We start from the raw sequence: 15,702 nt of genomic DNA on the forward strand, positions 1-15,702 counted from the left end.
GCCTCAACTCCTCCAATTCAGATTTTTATTAACTTGTTGCAGCTAGAGTTGTTGCCTTGGTGCATATTGTGGTTGCTGAAAACCAGGAGGGTTATACTGCTTCGCTGGATACTCCTGATAAGGCTGTTGAACCGCATTATGAGAATTGCTCCAACTAAAGTTAGGATGATTGCGGTTGTTGGGATGATAGGTGGCTGGAATAGGCTGCTGAGATCGCTGAAAGTTGCTCACAAACTGAGTTAATTCGCTAGAAATAGCACACTGCTCGGTCTCATGCGCACCAGCACAAAGCTCACAGACACTAGTGATCTGATTAACTCCATAATTAGCCAAAGAATCCGCCTTCATCATCAAAGCTTTAAGCTGCGCAGCTATAGCAGTAGCTGCATCCACCTCCAGAATTCCTACTACCTTGCCCTGGGGTAGTCTCTGAGAAGGATTATGGTATTCATTAGCAGCCATCAGTTCAATTAATTCATAAGCTTCATCGTAGCTTTTAGCCCACAAGGCTCCTCCTGATACTGCATCAAGCATGGGTCTAGAAATAGTACCCAAACCATTATAGAAGCAGTTAATGATCATCCAATCATGCATCCCATGGTGATGACACTTCCTTAGCATCTTCTTATATCACTCCCAAGCCTCACACAAAGACTCTCCAGACTGCTGCACAAATTGAGTAAGAGCATTCCTGATTACAACAATCTTCGCCATAGGAAAGAGCTTAGTAAGGAACTTCTGAGCAAAATTTTCCCATTTAGTGATAGAGCCTGGTGGTGGAGAATGTAACCATCTCTTAGCTTTATCCCTCAGAGAGAATGGGAAGAGCCTTAGCTTTATAGCATCTTCAGACACTCCATTGAACTAGAAGGTGTCGTAGATCTCGATGAAATCTCTTATGTGCATGTTGGGATCTTCTATAGGAGAACCCCCAAATTAAACTGAATTCTGTATCATCTGAATCGTGCTAGCCTTGATTTCAAAAGTGTTAGCCACGATGGCTGGTCTGACGATGCTATACTGAATTTTATTGATCTTTGGTTGAGAATAGTCCATCAAAGCCTTTGGATTCGCTTCTGGTTCACCCATTGTAATAAGAGCTTTTTCTTCTTTCTCAACTAAGATGTCTTCTCTAACTTTCTCCTCTACAAGAACTTCTTCAAAAACTTCCTTAGCTACTACTACTTCTTCCTCAGCTTTATCCAGTGTTCTCTTACGAGACCGAGAACGCGTATGCATACACGCTCGCTAGAGTATCTGAAATCGGACAAGGAAATAAGTAAGTAACAATATCCGAGTCACTGAACTTTAACGAAAACTGATGACAAACACATAAACTAAAAATTAACACCGAGTACCCGGCAGAGGCGCCAAAAACTTGTTAGGACGAAAACACGCGCTATATTCACGCAAGTATACGTGATCGCAAGTAATATAGAAATAATTCTAGTTCGTTTCCACATGTTAAGTGTCATAAAACTGTAGAAGGGGGTTGAATACAGTGTTTTCACAATCAAATCGACTTAACACAAGTATGTAACAAAGATCAAGTATATTGAATAAACTCTGTTACAATAAGAACCGTTGTTCTCTCTCAGTGATGAACAAATATCACTAAGAGCTGCTAGGTTACAATGTATAAACTTCTCGATAATAATAACACATATAGTGTAAATCCTAAGTCTGTGTTTATATAGTACACAGTTACAAGATAACTTCTAATTGATATGGAATACAATTCCATCTCCTAAAATATATCAATCAAATATCTTCTACAAGTCTTTGAGTCTTCTAACTCTTTCCATGCATATCTTCTTTTGTTTTAGTCTCGATCTTCTACTGTAAATCAGCTTCCTTCCTTAACTGAAAGTCTTCCCGCACTTAAGTTCTGATATGACCTTAAGTTCTGATATTAAGTTCTGACTTCCAGTAAATCCTGATTTCAGTAAGTCCTGATATGTCCTGTTTGTTAAGATCTGGAAACTAAACATGAATCATATTAGACATGACATCTCAAATATATCTAACAATCTCCCCCAACTTGTAAATTATGCAAGATATACAAGTTAATAGATTTGATGATGTCAAAAACATTTAAGTACAAATGCAAATAAGAGTTTAACTAGATAACTAACTATAACTTACAGTCCTTGTAGCTTTTAGCAATCTCACGGAGTCAATCTGAATCGATAATGATTCTTGGCAAAGCTTGATATCAGCTTTTCTTCTTTACTCCTCAGGACTTGAGACATTGTAGCTTTAACTTGCTTCATCTCTTCATCTTGACTCCCAATCTGATAGATTGCAGTCCTTAAAGCAGAGATATGGTTTCTTTCAAAACCATCATTCAGTCTTATTACCCTAGGATGAAAAGAATCTTCATTGTAGCATAGACATTTCCCTTTCAGAATCACTTCAAGCTTAGCATAATTCTTCTTCATTGGAATCTCACTTCCATCATTTTCAACAATATTAGGAATGAATTCTGTAACTCTTGAACCAGAAATTCTTGCTTTATCTCTGATGGTCTTCAATATGAAATTTGACCGTCTCCTGGTAATATCAGACTGTACCTCTAAAAGGTAATGAAAGAATTGAAGTTTTTTCAATGATTTATTTAGCACATCTCATTCTGACATCTAATATGTCCTTCCATCTTCAAGAAAAAGAATCAGATTTTCCTTGACATTGTGCTTGTCATGAGCATCCAGTACCACTTGAACAGAGATAACCTTATCAAGGTGTTTCCGTGTAACATCTTCAAGAGGTTGATCAGTTAAAAGAAATGGATCTCTAATCAGCACTTCAACTCCTGTTTTAATCTAAGCTTCATCAGAACCTAGTCCAGCTCTGTCTCTTGCTTCTCTGGTTTTCAATCCAACAGTCATGAAATCAGATAATAATTGGCTTTTCTTTGGATCTGATGGTTTGACATTTTTCCATAGGAGTTTCTTTTTGTCATCTACTTTCATCTTGTCCAAATCAACTTTAGCATTGTCAGAGGTTGATGTCTTGATGACCTTGTCAGAACTTGCTATTTCTATTGTAGCTTGCAGTTCTTCACTCTGAACAACTTGAGCCTTGTCAGAGGTTGTCTTTGATTCTTCAGAAATCTTCTTTCTTTTCAGAGTTTGAACATCTTCATCTTCAGCAAGAGTGTCATCAGTAAGTTGAACCATTTTGCCCACAGGTTTTATCAGGATTTGAGAAATTTTCATCTCCTCTGGCTTGATTGGTTCATCAACTTTTCCTTTCCCTTTGTCTTTGGGATCAATCTCAGATTGTGATCTTGTTTTGGGCTTTGATGCCTCAGTATGTGACTTCTCCTTGATCACAATGCCTTTTTCCTTAGGCCTTGGATGTTTCTTTGCAACAGAAGCTTTTGGCTTTAGATTTTTCTTTTCATCTTTAAATCTAGCTTCTTCCTTCTTGAGATTTTCTAAGTCCATTTCTGGATTATGCTTCAAAAATAATCTTCTAGCAATTTCCTCATCAAGTGTCTGAATCTTGGGATCTTTGTAGTAGACTATAGTCTGCTTCCCCTTTAGCTTCAGAGTTTGCATAAACTTTTGAGAATCTTGACTTCCACCTTGTATCAGAACATCGGGCTTTGTCATCAGACTTTGTTCATCAGAACATATCAGATTTTGAGTTTCAGTACTTGCTATCATATTTTGAGTTTGAGCAGCTTCAGAACGGCTCTTCTTTTGAATAGAAGATTTGCTTGCTTCAGTAATTAGTTTCCTTGAAGAAACCTTGTTGCTCTGTCCTTTACTTTGAACTTGACCTCTACCCTTGCTAGGGTTTCCCTGGTCATCAGCTTCATCATCTTTTTTCTTCAGTATTTGATCAGTTGAGCATTTGGACTTAACTATCTTCTCCCCCTTTTGGCATCATCTGATATTAGGAGTGAGAGAAGAAGTTCAACTGAAGATTGGATTTCATCAAATTAAGCCTGTTGAGAAGCTTGATTAGCCAGGACCTCGGAGATTCGGGCCTGTTACTTCTCTTGAGCTTTCTCAATTGCTTCTACTTTCTCAAGTGTAGGTCTGAAAATCCTTGTCTTGTCAAGCTTGATTTACATATCTAGCTTGTTAAATGATTCTTGTAGTGTATCAGCCTTTACTTGAGTTTGAGAGTGAAGACCTTGAAGGTTCTTGGTAGATAGAGCAGTGATCTTGAGTTGTGTCTTTATATCAGAATTTAACACAAGCTCATCAGCTTTAGCAATGTGCTCTGTCAGAACTTTAGACCTTGGAATGAAATCAGAATCATTCCACTTCTTGGTCCACTCTACTCCTCTATGAGTTTCATCCCAAGGTACAGGAGCATCCTGTTCAACAAATCTCTTGACCAATGCTTCCTTTCCAAGTATAGGAGCTGGAGTATGAACAAAAACACTGTCTTCAGAACTTGAAGAAGACTTAGTATGTTCTGATAGCACTAGAGTGTGTGAAGCAACTGGAGATTCAGGAATGACTTCATCTGGATTCTGAGCTTCAGAATTTATCTCCAGAATAGGTGTTGTTGGAGTAGATGGTATCTCAACATCAGCATTTAAAATTGGAGAATGAGTTGGAGATGTCTGAGCTGATGTAGGAGCTTCCAAATACAGAATAGTAGGAGTGTGCAGCCTGTTGATGTCAATTTCAGGTCTTAAGCCTGAATCTTCAACTGTAATATCTTCATGAAGAGGAGAGACTGGAGGTGTAACCACTGTATCAGGAACAGTGTCTTGGACTGTTGCTGGAGGTGGTAGAGATTCAATCATATTTGGATTTGAGATTAGAGATTCCTGATCCCTTTACTCAGCTTCTTCAGTATTCTATGATGGAAGCTTAGCCAAATGCCTCTTAGCCCTCATTTTCTTTAATCTCCTTGCAAATGAAGGAGTTGCTTTATCATCAGAGTTTATAGTTCTCTTTCTCTTTAAGGTATCAGAACCTTCAGCTGCAGTTGCTTTATGAGAATCCACAGTTTCAGCTTCAACTGTCACAGGTTCTGATGCATGAACTTGTGCTTCCTCCTCATCATCAGACTCATCCCTTAGAAGTATCCTTCTTCTCTTTATTGGAGATTTAGGAACAGATTGAGCCCTTTTTAGCCTGGAAGATGAAGGTCTGATGGTATGTGCTGATGGTTGAGGTTGAGATGATTGTGTTGGTTTGAAATATGTCCTGATGGAGGGTTGAGTTGGATGATGTTGAGAAGTTTGAGGTGTCTGTGTAGTGGTGGTAGGTGCTGATGAAGGTTGGGTTGGTTGTACATCAGTATATACGGAGGTGTATGTGGCTGGATCAAAGTTTACTAAAAATTGTTAAACTGAAATTGGAATTTGGAGGGGTCTTAAAACAGTTTTCTTATTGTAAGTGGATAATAAGTCAGTGAAAGCTCTCTTAGCTAGCTTAAATGGTGAGATCAACTCACTGGCAAGTTGTGGTGCATCAGAGCAACAAAAACTGTATAATAGCTGACAGAATCTAGCAAAATAGACTGTGTTTCTGTCTTCAGTCATTCTATCACCAATAAAACCTAGTACAACAGTAGCATAGTCAAAATGAGATTGAGTAATTAGAGCATACCCAATTTGCTAACTGAGGATAGGAATGATATCAAAATTTGAACACTTGTTTGCAAAGGTTCTTGTGATGCAGTCGAAGAAGAAACCCCATTCCCTCCTTATGTTCGGTCTCTTCAACTGGCCCAGCTTTGCCAATGTCTTTTCATACCCCAGACTAGCCATCATTTATTGAAGAGTTGGCTCCTCAACTGTTGAATAATTGCAGTTTTCTGGAAGGTAGAGTGCTTGTCGAACTGTGGCCACAGTCACCACATGTTCATCCTCCCCAGTTATGAAAATCAGACTAGGGGACCCATTTTCTCCACCATCATCATACATACCTGACCTCTAGAACTCCAGAACTTGAGTCCCTGAGATAACTTCAGGTTGATTCAAAGCATAGCCTATCTCACTGTGAGCTAGGAAATCCTGGATGAAATGAAGATCTGTTGGGGCTTCATCCTTGCTCAGAATAGCTAAGTAATTGTTAGGAACAAACTTAGCTCCATTGAAAATCAAATCCTTTGGTGCCATTTCTATTAAAAATCAAGTGAGAAAAAGAGTGTTTGCAAGGTTTTTGATAAAATGCATGTATGAAAAAGAGCTTCAGAGAATATTAGTTAGTGAGAGAAAATAAGAGAGATAAGTGTTGTGCATATGTTGTGTACTTGATGATTACACAAACAAAACACCTAAGTAGATTTTACTTAGTGAAATAATGTAGCACTCGACGGATAAGGATTATAGTCCCGACGGATAAATCATTATAGTCCCGACGGATGATGACTTATTATCCATCGAGTGAGTAGCTTATGTAATAATGAGTCTGTAGCACATTTCTGCATACACCTTTGTATAGATTCTGTAGTAGCATATAAGTCATGTTGAATTTAACTTGATATGCAGAATAGGTTGATTAATTGTACATAGATGATGTCTTGTAATTCTGCATAAATGAATTAAAGTCAAGTGCCAAAATAGCTACCGACGGATGATTAACAAAGCCATCGACGGATGATCAAATAGCTATCAACGGATGTCTAATATAGCAGTCGACGGATGATCAATGAAGCCATCAACGGATGATCATAAAGTCGATGGATGATCATGTACTCAACGGATAAAGAATTCAAATATCAGTTGACAGTGACAACTGGTCACATGCGTCGAAGTGTATGCAATGGAATGAGGAAGCCTATTAACTGGGTAATAAAGAACAAAGTAACAAAACATTAGACCCGATAGTTTTAATAATGATCCTGTCTTTTGAATTTGTAATCTTGGTAATATATAAACTAAGAAGTAGCAAATAGAAACATATATCTGAGATACAAAAAAAGTGGGAAACATTTGTAAGCAGAATTATTAGCATTTCTCTGTATTCTCAGTAGTTCATATTTGTAAGCAGCTGTGAGCATTCTTGCACACAGAGTTCTCTCGATATAATATATATCTCTGGTGGAATTGTTTAAATCCACCAGAAAGTTTTTAAAGACTCTTTTTTTTAATTACTTGTGTTTTGATTCACTTAGATTTTTATTCCACATTGTGCTAATCAACACACTTATATTTATATTCGAGTTCGAACATTTTTATTTTAAGAAAAAGGTTCAAGAATTCCATTCAACCCCCTTCTGTAATTCCTGCTATATTGTTAAGGGATTAAAAATTAGTATCAGAGCAAGCTCTTAACTTATAAGGAGTTTAAAGATCAAAACAATTCAGCAAGATGAACAAGAAGGATGTTGGAGTCAAGATTCCTTTTCTAGATAAAGATAATTACCATCATTGGAAGGTAAAGATGCATCTTTATATGCTTTCTCAAGATGAGGCCTATGTGGACTGCATAGAAAGAGGCCCTCATGTTCCAATGAGAGCTACAACAGGAAACGAGCCATCAGTCCTCAAGCCAAGGCATGAATGGTCTGATCCTGACATTGAACAAGTCAGGAAGGATAAAAAGGCCATGAATATTCTATTTAATGGAGTTGATGCAGACATGTTTGACAACATTATCAACTGCAAAACTGCCAAGGAAGTTTGGGATACTATACAGATAATCTGTGATGGCACTAAGCAAGTTAGAGAAAATAAGATGCGGCTCTTGATTCAGCAATATGAGCATTTTCACAATGAGGAAAGTGAGTCACTCACTAACATTTTTAGTAGGATTCAAAAACTACTAAATGCTCTCAAATTGCATGGAAGGGTCTATCAGACTAAAGACTCTAATATGAAATTCCTTAGATCTCTTCCAAAGGAATGGAAACCAATGACGGTCTCATTAAGAAACTCACAAGATTATAAGGAGTTTACTTTGGAGAGAATGTATGGCATCCTAAAAACCTATGAGCTTGAAATAGAGCAGGATGAAAGGATGGAGAGAGGAAAGAAGAAAGGATGATCCATTGCACTAGTTGCTGAGTTGGAAAAGGAGAAGGAAGTGAAGATGGAAGCTGTTGAATCAACTTCAAAGGTCTGTGAGAACAAGGGCAAGGGGCTTGCAGTAGAAAGTGAAGATTCATTAAGCCAAGATGACATGGAGGACATTGATGAGCACCTAGCATTTCTTTCTAGGAGATTTGCCAAACTCAAGTTCAAAAAGAACTTTGGAGCAGCCAAGCCAAATAGAAACATGGTGGATAAGTCAAAATTCAAATGTTTCAAATGTGGCTTGGCAGGGCATTTTGCCAGTGAGTGTAGGAAGTCAGGTTCCAATAAGAAAAAGTTTGAGTCTGTGGATTATAAGCAAAAATATTTTGATCTACTCAAGCAAAAGGAAAGGGCTTTTATTACGCAAGAGAATGATTGGGCAGCAGATGGTCTGGATGAAGATGAAGATGCCAGTTATGTCAATCTAGCCCTAATGGCCAAGTCTGATGAAACAGAGACAAGTTCCTCAAACAATCAGGTAATTACTATAAACCTTGCATATTTGTCTAAAGCTGAGTGTAATGATGCCATTAATGATATGTCTACAGAGTTATATCATTTGCGTGTTACACTTAAGTCTCTTACTAAAGAAAATGCTAAAATCAAAGAAAATAATTTGTTTTTAAGTGAGAGGAATAATGTGCTTGAGTCTCAGTTTATTGATTTTGAGAAATTAAGAATTGAGTGTAAGATTGCTAAGGAGGAATTAACTGAGTCCTTGAAAAAGGAAGAAATTTTAAAGAAGCAGCTCGAGCGTGAACAAGAAGTGATTAAAGCATGGAAAACATCCAGGGATGTCCATGCTCAAATCACCAAAGTTCAAGAAATCGAGTCTTTCTGTGATGAAGCCTGGAAAAAGAACAAAGAGAAACTAGAACCTAATTTGGTAGATGGTCTGCTAACAGATGTAGACTCGACGGATGATGAGGACTATCCGTCGGATAAACTAAAGTGTTATCCGTCGAATGATGAAAATCCTCATCTGTCGGCTGTGAGCAAGCCCATTAGCAAAGCCAAACTAGTTAAGCTGAATAAGAAGTATGGGTCTGTTTCCAAGAATTTTGTTTCAGGAGAGTCAAGTCAAGTTAAGAAAGGGAAAAAGGCTAATGTTGGTCACATGACTGTCAAACAGTTAAGTGACAGACTTGAAAAGATTGAGGTAAAAACAAAGACTAAAAGGAAAAACAATAGGAATGGTAAAGTAGGGATTAACAAACACAATAACTACACACCTGATAAATATGCTCCCAGAAAAATCTGTGTCAAGTGTGGTAGTATAAATCATCTGTCTGTTAATTGCAAATCTGCCATGCCTACTTCCATGTCTGTGCAATCTCAATTTCCTAACATGAATGCCATGCCTCTTGCCTGTTAATTTTATGTCTACACAGAACATGAATGCACAGTTTGCTAATATGCCATTTGCACCTAATCCTTATTATGCTGCATACAGTATGCCACAAATGCCATTTAGCATACCTTACTGGAATAACATGTTTACTCACATCATGCCATTTCCTATTAGTCATAGTATGCATGATGATTCTGTTGTAATGAATGGCTTCAAAGGCCCAACTCAAATGACTAAGAATGAATCTGAAATTCCTAAGTCAAATGAAATAAGGCCTAAGAAATAGAAAAAGAAAGCTAACAAGGCAGGACCTAAGGAAACTTGGGTACCAAAATCAACTTGATTTGATTTTGATGTGTGCAGGGAAACTAGAAAGAATCTTTGGTACTTGGATAGTGGTTGTTCAAGACACATGACCGGTGATTCTACCCTGCTCACAGAGTTCAAAGAGAGAGCTGGCCCAAGTATCACTTTTGGAGATGACAGCAAGGGTTATACTGTGGGATATGGCTTGATTTCTAAGGACAATGTCATCATTGAGGAGGTTGCCTTAGTGGATGGTCTCAAACACAATCTGTTGAGTATCAGCCAGCTTTGTGACAAAGGCAACTCAGTAACCTTCAACTCAGAAGCCTGTGTTGTGACTAATAAAAGAAGTAACAAAGTGGTTCTCACTGGTGTGAGAAAAGAAAATGTGTACCTAGCTAATTTCAACTCATCTAATGTAGAATCTGTAACTTGCCTTCTCAGTAAAGCAAGTCAAGATGAAAGTTGGCTATGGCACAAGAAGCTATCCCATTTAAACTTCAAGACCATGAATGAGCTGGTAAAGAAAGAACTAGTAAGAGGCATTCCTCTAGTGGAGTTTTCAAAGGATGGACTGTGTGATGCCTGCCAAAAAGGGAAGCAGATTAAAGCATCATTCAGGAAGAAACTTGATTCAACAATTGAAGAGCCTTTGCAACTGCTTCACATGGATTCGTTTGGACCAGTCAATGTATTGTCCATCTCAAGAAAAAGATTTTGCCTAGTAATTGTAGATGATTTCTCAAAGTTCTCTTGGACATATTTCCTAAAGTCTAAAGATGAGGCTAGTGAAATCATCATCAATCACATAAGGAAAGTCAATAATCATCCTGATTTCAAGGTTAGAAGAATCAGGAGTGATAATGGAACTGAGTTCAAGAATTCAGTTATGAGAGCATTTTGTGAGGAAAATGGGATTCTGCATGAGTTTTCAGCAGCAAGGACTCCACAACAAAATGGAGTAGTGGAAAGGAAGAACAGATCACTAATTGAAGCTGCAAGGACAATGCTTGAAGAATCTAAACTACCTACATATTTCTGGGCTGAAGCTGTAAATACTGCATGCTACACTCAGAATATTTCTCTGGTTAATCAAGCAAGATGCATGACTCCCTATCAATTGTTCAAGAACAAGAAGCCAACTCTAAACTTTCTTCATGTCTTTGGCTGCAAATGCTATATTCTGATAAATCAAACTGATCAAAATGGGAAGTTTGATGCTAAAGCAGATGAAGGAATTTTTGTTGGATATGCTGTTGGTAAAGCATACAGAGTCTACAATCTAAGAACCAACATTGTTGTGGAATCAATACATGTTGTGTTTGATGATAAAAAGATTGAAGGACTGAAAGATGGAGATTACCATGAGAGCCTCAAATTTCACAATGTGGAGATGGTTAGTGATGACAGTGATGATGAAAGTGATCAAGAGAATGTATCTAAGGATAATGCAGATAAATCTACCACCAATGAAGCACAAAACTCTACATCTGTTGAGTTGCACAATGCTTCATCCGTCGGAAGGCAATCTGCTTTATCCGTCGGGAGACAACCTACTTCATCCGTCGGTACTCAGAATTCACCATCCGTCGGGTTATCAAAAGGAGCAGGAAGTCAAGACAGATCACCTATAGAAAGTTCTCCTTTCTCAAATCAAAGATCCACAAACTCAGGGGGAGTTTCAAATAGTCAAAACTCAATCACACATCAAGACAACAATGAGGTCTCTTCATCTAGAGCTAATCTACCTCAACAAAGGAAATGGACAAAAGATCATCCCTTTGAGCTCATCATTGGTGATGTTTCTGCTAGAGTTCAAACAAGAAGAGCAACTCAGGAAGAATGTCTATATATCAGCTTTCTTTCCAAGGAAGAACCAAAGAAGGTAGAAGAAGCTTTGTTGGATCCTGATTGGATATTAGCTATGCAGGAGGAGCTAAACCAATTTGAAAGGAATAATGTGTGGAAGCTGGTACCCAAGCTTAAAGGAAAGAATCCAATAGACACCAAGTGGGTATTTAGAAATAAGATGGATGAAAATGGCATAGTTGTCAGGAACAAAGCTAGATTGGTTGCTAAAGGCTATTGTTAATAAGAAGGAATAGATTTTGATGAAACATTTGCTCCTGTTGCAAGACTTGAAGCCATCAGAATCTTCTTAGCCTATGCAGCCCATGCCAATTTCAAGGTCTATCAAATGGATGTCAAAGTGCCTTTCTGAATGGAGATTTAGAGGAAGAAGTATATGTCAGTCAACCTCCTGGTTTTGAAGATCCAAATTTTCCAGAACATGTCTATTATCTTTTGAAAGCACTTTATGGACTGAAGCAAGCACCTAGAGCTTGGTATGACACTTTATCAAATTTCCTTTTGGAAAGTCACTTCACAAGAGGTACTGTAGATAAAACTTTATATTTCAGGAATGTTAATGGCTCTAGTATACTTGTTCAAATTTATGTAGATGATATTATTTTTGGATCTACAGATGAGAAACTTTGCAAAAAGTTTTCCAAATTGATGCAAAGTAAGTATGAAATGAGTATGATGGGAGAACTAACTTACTTTCTTGGTTTACAAGTTAAGCAAGTTAGTGATGGAATATTCATTAGTCAAACTAAATATATTTTTGATCTTTTAAAGAAGTTTGATCTAATGGATTGTACATCTGCAAAAACTCCCATGGCCACAGCAACTAAGCTTGAATTAAACACTACTGAAAAGTCTGTGGATATTTCAAGTTATAGAGGCATGGTTGGCTCACTTCTGTACTTAACAGCTAGTAGGCCAGATATAATGTTTTCTACTTGTTTATGTGCTAGATTTCAGGCTGATCCTAGAGAATCTCACTTAATAGCTATTAAGAGAATTTTTAGATATCTCAAAGGAACACCAAACCTTGGCATTTGGTACCCTAGAGATTCTAGTTTTGATCTAACTGGTTATTCAGATGCAGATTATACAGGTTGTAGAATTGATAGAAAGAGTACAACAGGAACCTGTCAATTTCTAGGAAACAAGCTTGTGTCCTGGTTCAGTAAAAAGCAAAATTTAGTTTCTACTTCTACAGCTGAAGCTGAATATATTATTGTTGGCAGTTGCTGTGCATATATTTTATGGATGAGAAATCAATTGCTGGACTATGGTTTGCAAGTTGAGAGGATTCCAATTTTCTGTGATAATACAAGTGCAATTGCCATCACTGAAAATCCAGTGCAACATTCAAGGACAAAGCACATAGATATCAAGTACCATTTCATAAGGGAACATGTAATGAATGGTACTGTGGAGCTTCATTTTGTTCCAAGTGAGAAGCAACTTGCAGATATCTTTACCAAGCCACTGGATGAATCCACCTTTACAAGGTTGGTAAGTGAGTTAGGTATGCTTAATGACTCTTAAATCTATCTGAGTTATTTTGCAAGTTGATATGCAGCCAGAAAGTTAATTGATTTTTCAGTCCTGGATGAAATTTTGGCTAAGTCAAAATTTACATCTCGACGGATGACCCTTATCCATCGAGTTTGATCATCCGTCGCCACACAATTCGCTAATAAAAATCAATTACTTTTCTGGAATATTTTATGTCTCGATGGATAACAGTTTATCCTCATCCGTCGAATTGTCTTAATCTCAGCCGTTAATTCCCTGTACATTATCCATCGAGTATACTTACAGTTTGTAAGCATTACACGACGGATAATGGGTGGAATTTTTACAGTTTATTTTTAAACGGCTATTTTAGGCAATTTCTATTGGTTAATTTATTTTACTTTATTATTTTTATCAGTTATTTTTGAGATAGTATAAAAGCTTATTTCATTGCAATTGTTTTCTTTTATCATTCTCAAATTCAACTGCTCTAATTTCATTCTCTCTCAAGCACTTACTCTCTCTCTCTTCAAGCTTTTATTCTCTAAACAATGGCACCTGTTGTAAAGATTATGTCTCAAACTGGGTACATTTATGAGAAGAACAATTTCACTGCATTAGTTAACAAGGGTATTCAGCAATCGGATGACTATCACAAGATGATGGACTTTGTGAAGAATTGCAAGCTCAATTATGCCATGCTGGAATCACCCACAATCTTCTGTGAAGTTGTTGAAGAGATGTGGACCACTGCTACCTACAACTCTACTGACAAGACCATCACTCTAACCATCAAAGGTAAAGAATTTTATATTAATAGTGATGTGATAAAAGCATGTTTCAAAATTCCTGATAACAATGTAACTTCACCACACAATGACACTGATATCATAAATATGCTTAATTCCATGCACTATGCACTTCCTACTTCTAAACTGAGTGATATTAGGAGAATGGGTCTTAGAAAGGAGTGGAGTTTCTTGTGTGATGTAGTTACAAAGGTTTTCTTAGGAAAGATCAGTAATTTTGATTCAGTGAATATTTCCATGCTCAACATGCTATATATGCTAGTTACAGATAAATTTTATAATTTCAGTGACCTTGTCTTGTTTGAGTTAGGCTTTAAACTAGGTGAGTTAGCTAAAAGAGGTAAGAATGTGTATTATGCTAGATTTCTTATGTTATTGGCTAACCACCTCTGTGAAGAGATTGTGCTTGAGAACCCTAACAACAAACTGGATTGTTGGGTTCAAGAGAGAAGGCTCATTGCAGATTTGAACAGGGCCAATCATCACAAGGATGTGCCAATGTTCTACTTTCCTGTAATGCAGGCACCTCATGTAAGTGAGGTAAGTTCATCTATCCCAACAACTATTCCAACCTCCACAATTTCTTTGAGTTTAGGAGTAGCTATGGCAACTGTGCCAATGACCAAACAGTTGCCTACCAAAACTACCAAACCTACTACTATTTCCAAATCCAAATCAAAGAAAACCTCTTCTGGTATCTCTCAAAAGATGCCAGTTGAAAATCCACCAAAGCCAAAGAGGGGAGTATGAAGGAGGGTAAGTTAGGTGAGGGAAGGGGTGAACATCAAAGAAACCCCAAGAATAAGGTTGGAGAGTTGAGTGAATCCCAGCCTAGCCACACTGCAGTTTCCCAACAAACTGCAGTACTTAAAAAGGATAAAAGCTCACTTCTAGCTGCATCCTCCCAAAAGGATGTAGTTATTGAACAAAGCTCTCAACCAAGAGCACATGCTAAGAGGGTTAGGGACACAAGCTCACCCCAAACCTATACAAGAAAGAAGAAATCTAAAACCTCTGGGGATGCACAGGATACACACAGTGCAAACTGGTGCTTAAGACACAGTCACTACACCTTCTCAAGTTCAGTTTGATGTGGCTCCAATAAATGTGGAGTCACAGCCAAAATCTCTAGTTATAGAAGCACCTCAAACACCATACTCACCAACAAATTCTCTGGATGTGGATATGATAAACACATCAATTCCTGATTCCCCTTCTTTAACTCTATTGGGGAAGCCAAAATTCAGTGCAAGTGAGCATCATCTTTTAGATGATTTGTTGGCTCACTTGCCAATTCTTTCAGAAACTGTTGTGTCATCTGTGCCTAAAATTTCTTCAATCAACACAGAGTCAACAATAGTTTCTCTTCCCATCTCATTCATTTCTACTCTCTCGACGGATATTGCTCATCCGTCGAGTAGTGATTGTATCCTGACGGATAAGCCTAATAGCAGTTATCCGTCGGATAGCAAAACCACTCACTCGATGGATATCACTCATCCGTCGAGTATCTCTGCACAACTTCAAACTTTAGTTATTTCAAGTGCAGAAGATTTAGTGGTTGTACAGTCACTCTTAGGATTGAGAGAGCATAGTGTCTTGAGTGAGAGGCTGGGTTGCTCCCAGGAAAAAGGAGAGGAAATGAGTGAAAATCTGCAATCCATTTCTTCAGAATTGGCAAAAGGGAGTGAGAGGAGTCCCACCTTAGTAGGTGAAGGTGAGGGTGTGAGGGTGGGGAGCCAGGGTGAGACCCTGATGCAACAAAAGAGAGAACATGAGAGAAAAGCAGGTACAGAGGATATAAGGGTGGATTCAGCCATTGCTCATGAGTCAATGATTGTGGATGATGCTAAAAAGGAAAGACAATTTTAGCA

General features: G+C 37.8%; 1 non-coding gene across 1 annotated transcript; it reads left to right on the top strand.

The window, feature by feature from the left end:
- Positions 1–592: 592 nt before the first annotated feature.
- On the top strand, positions 593–699 carry LOC141681411 (small nucleolar RNA R71). The gene has a single exon (XR_012558847.1). It is a non-coding gene; the product is annotated as a small nucleolar RNA R71 (small nucleolar RNA).
- Positions 700–15,702: the final 15,003 nt, after the last annotated feature.

The sequence above is a fragment of the Apium graveolens genome, chromosome 8 (genome assembly GCF_009905375.1).
Source record: "Apium graveolens cultivar Ventura chromosome 8, ASM990537v1, whole genome shotgun sequence".
Classification (NCBI taxonomy): Eukaryota; Viridiplantae; Streptophyta; class Magnoliopsida; order Apiales; family Apiaceae; genus Apium; species Apium graveolens.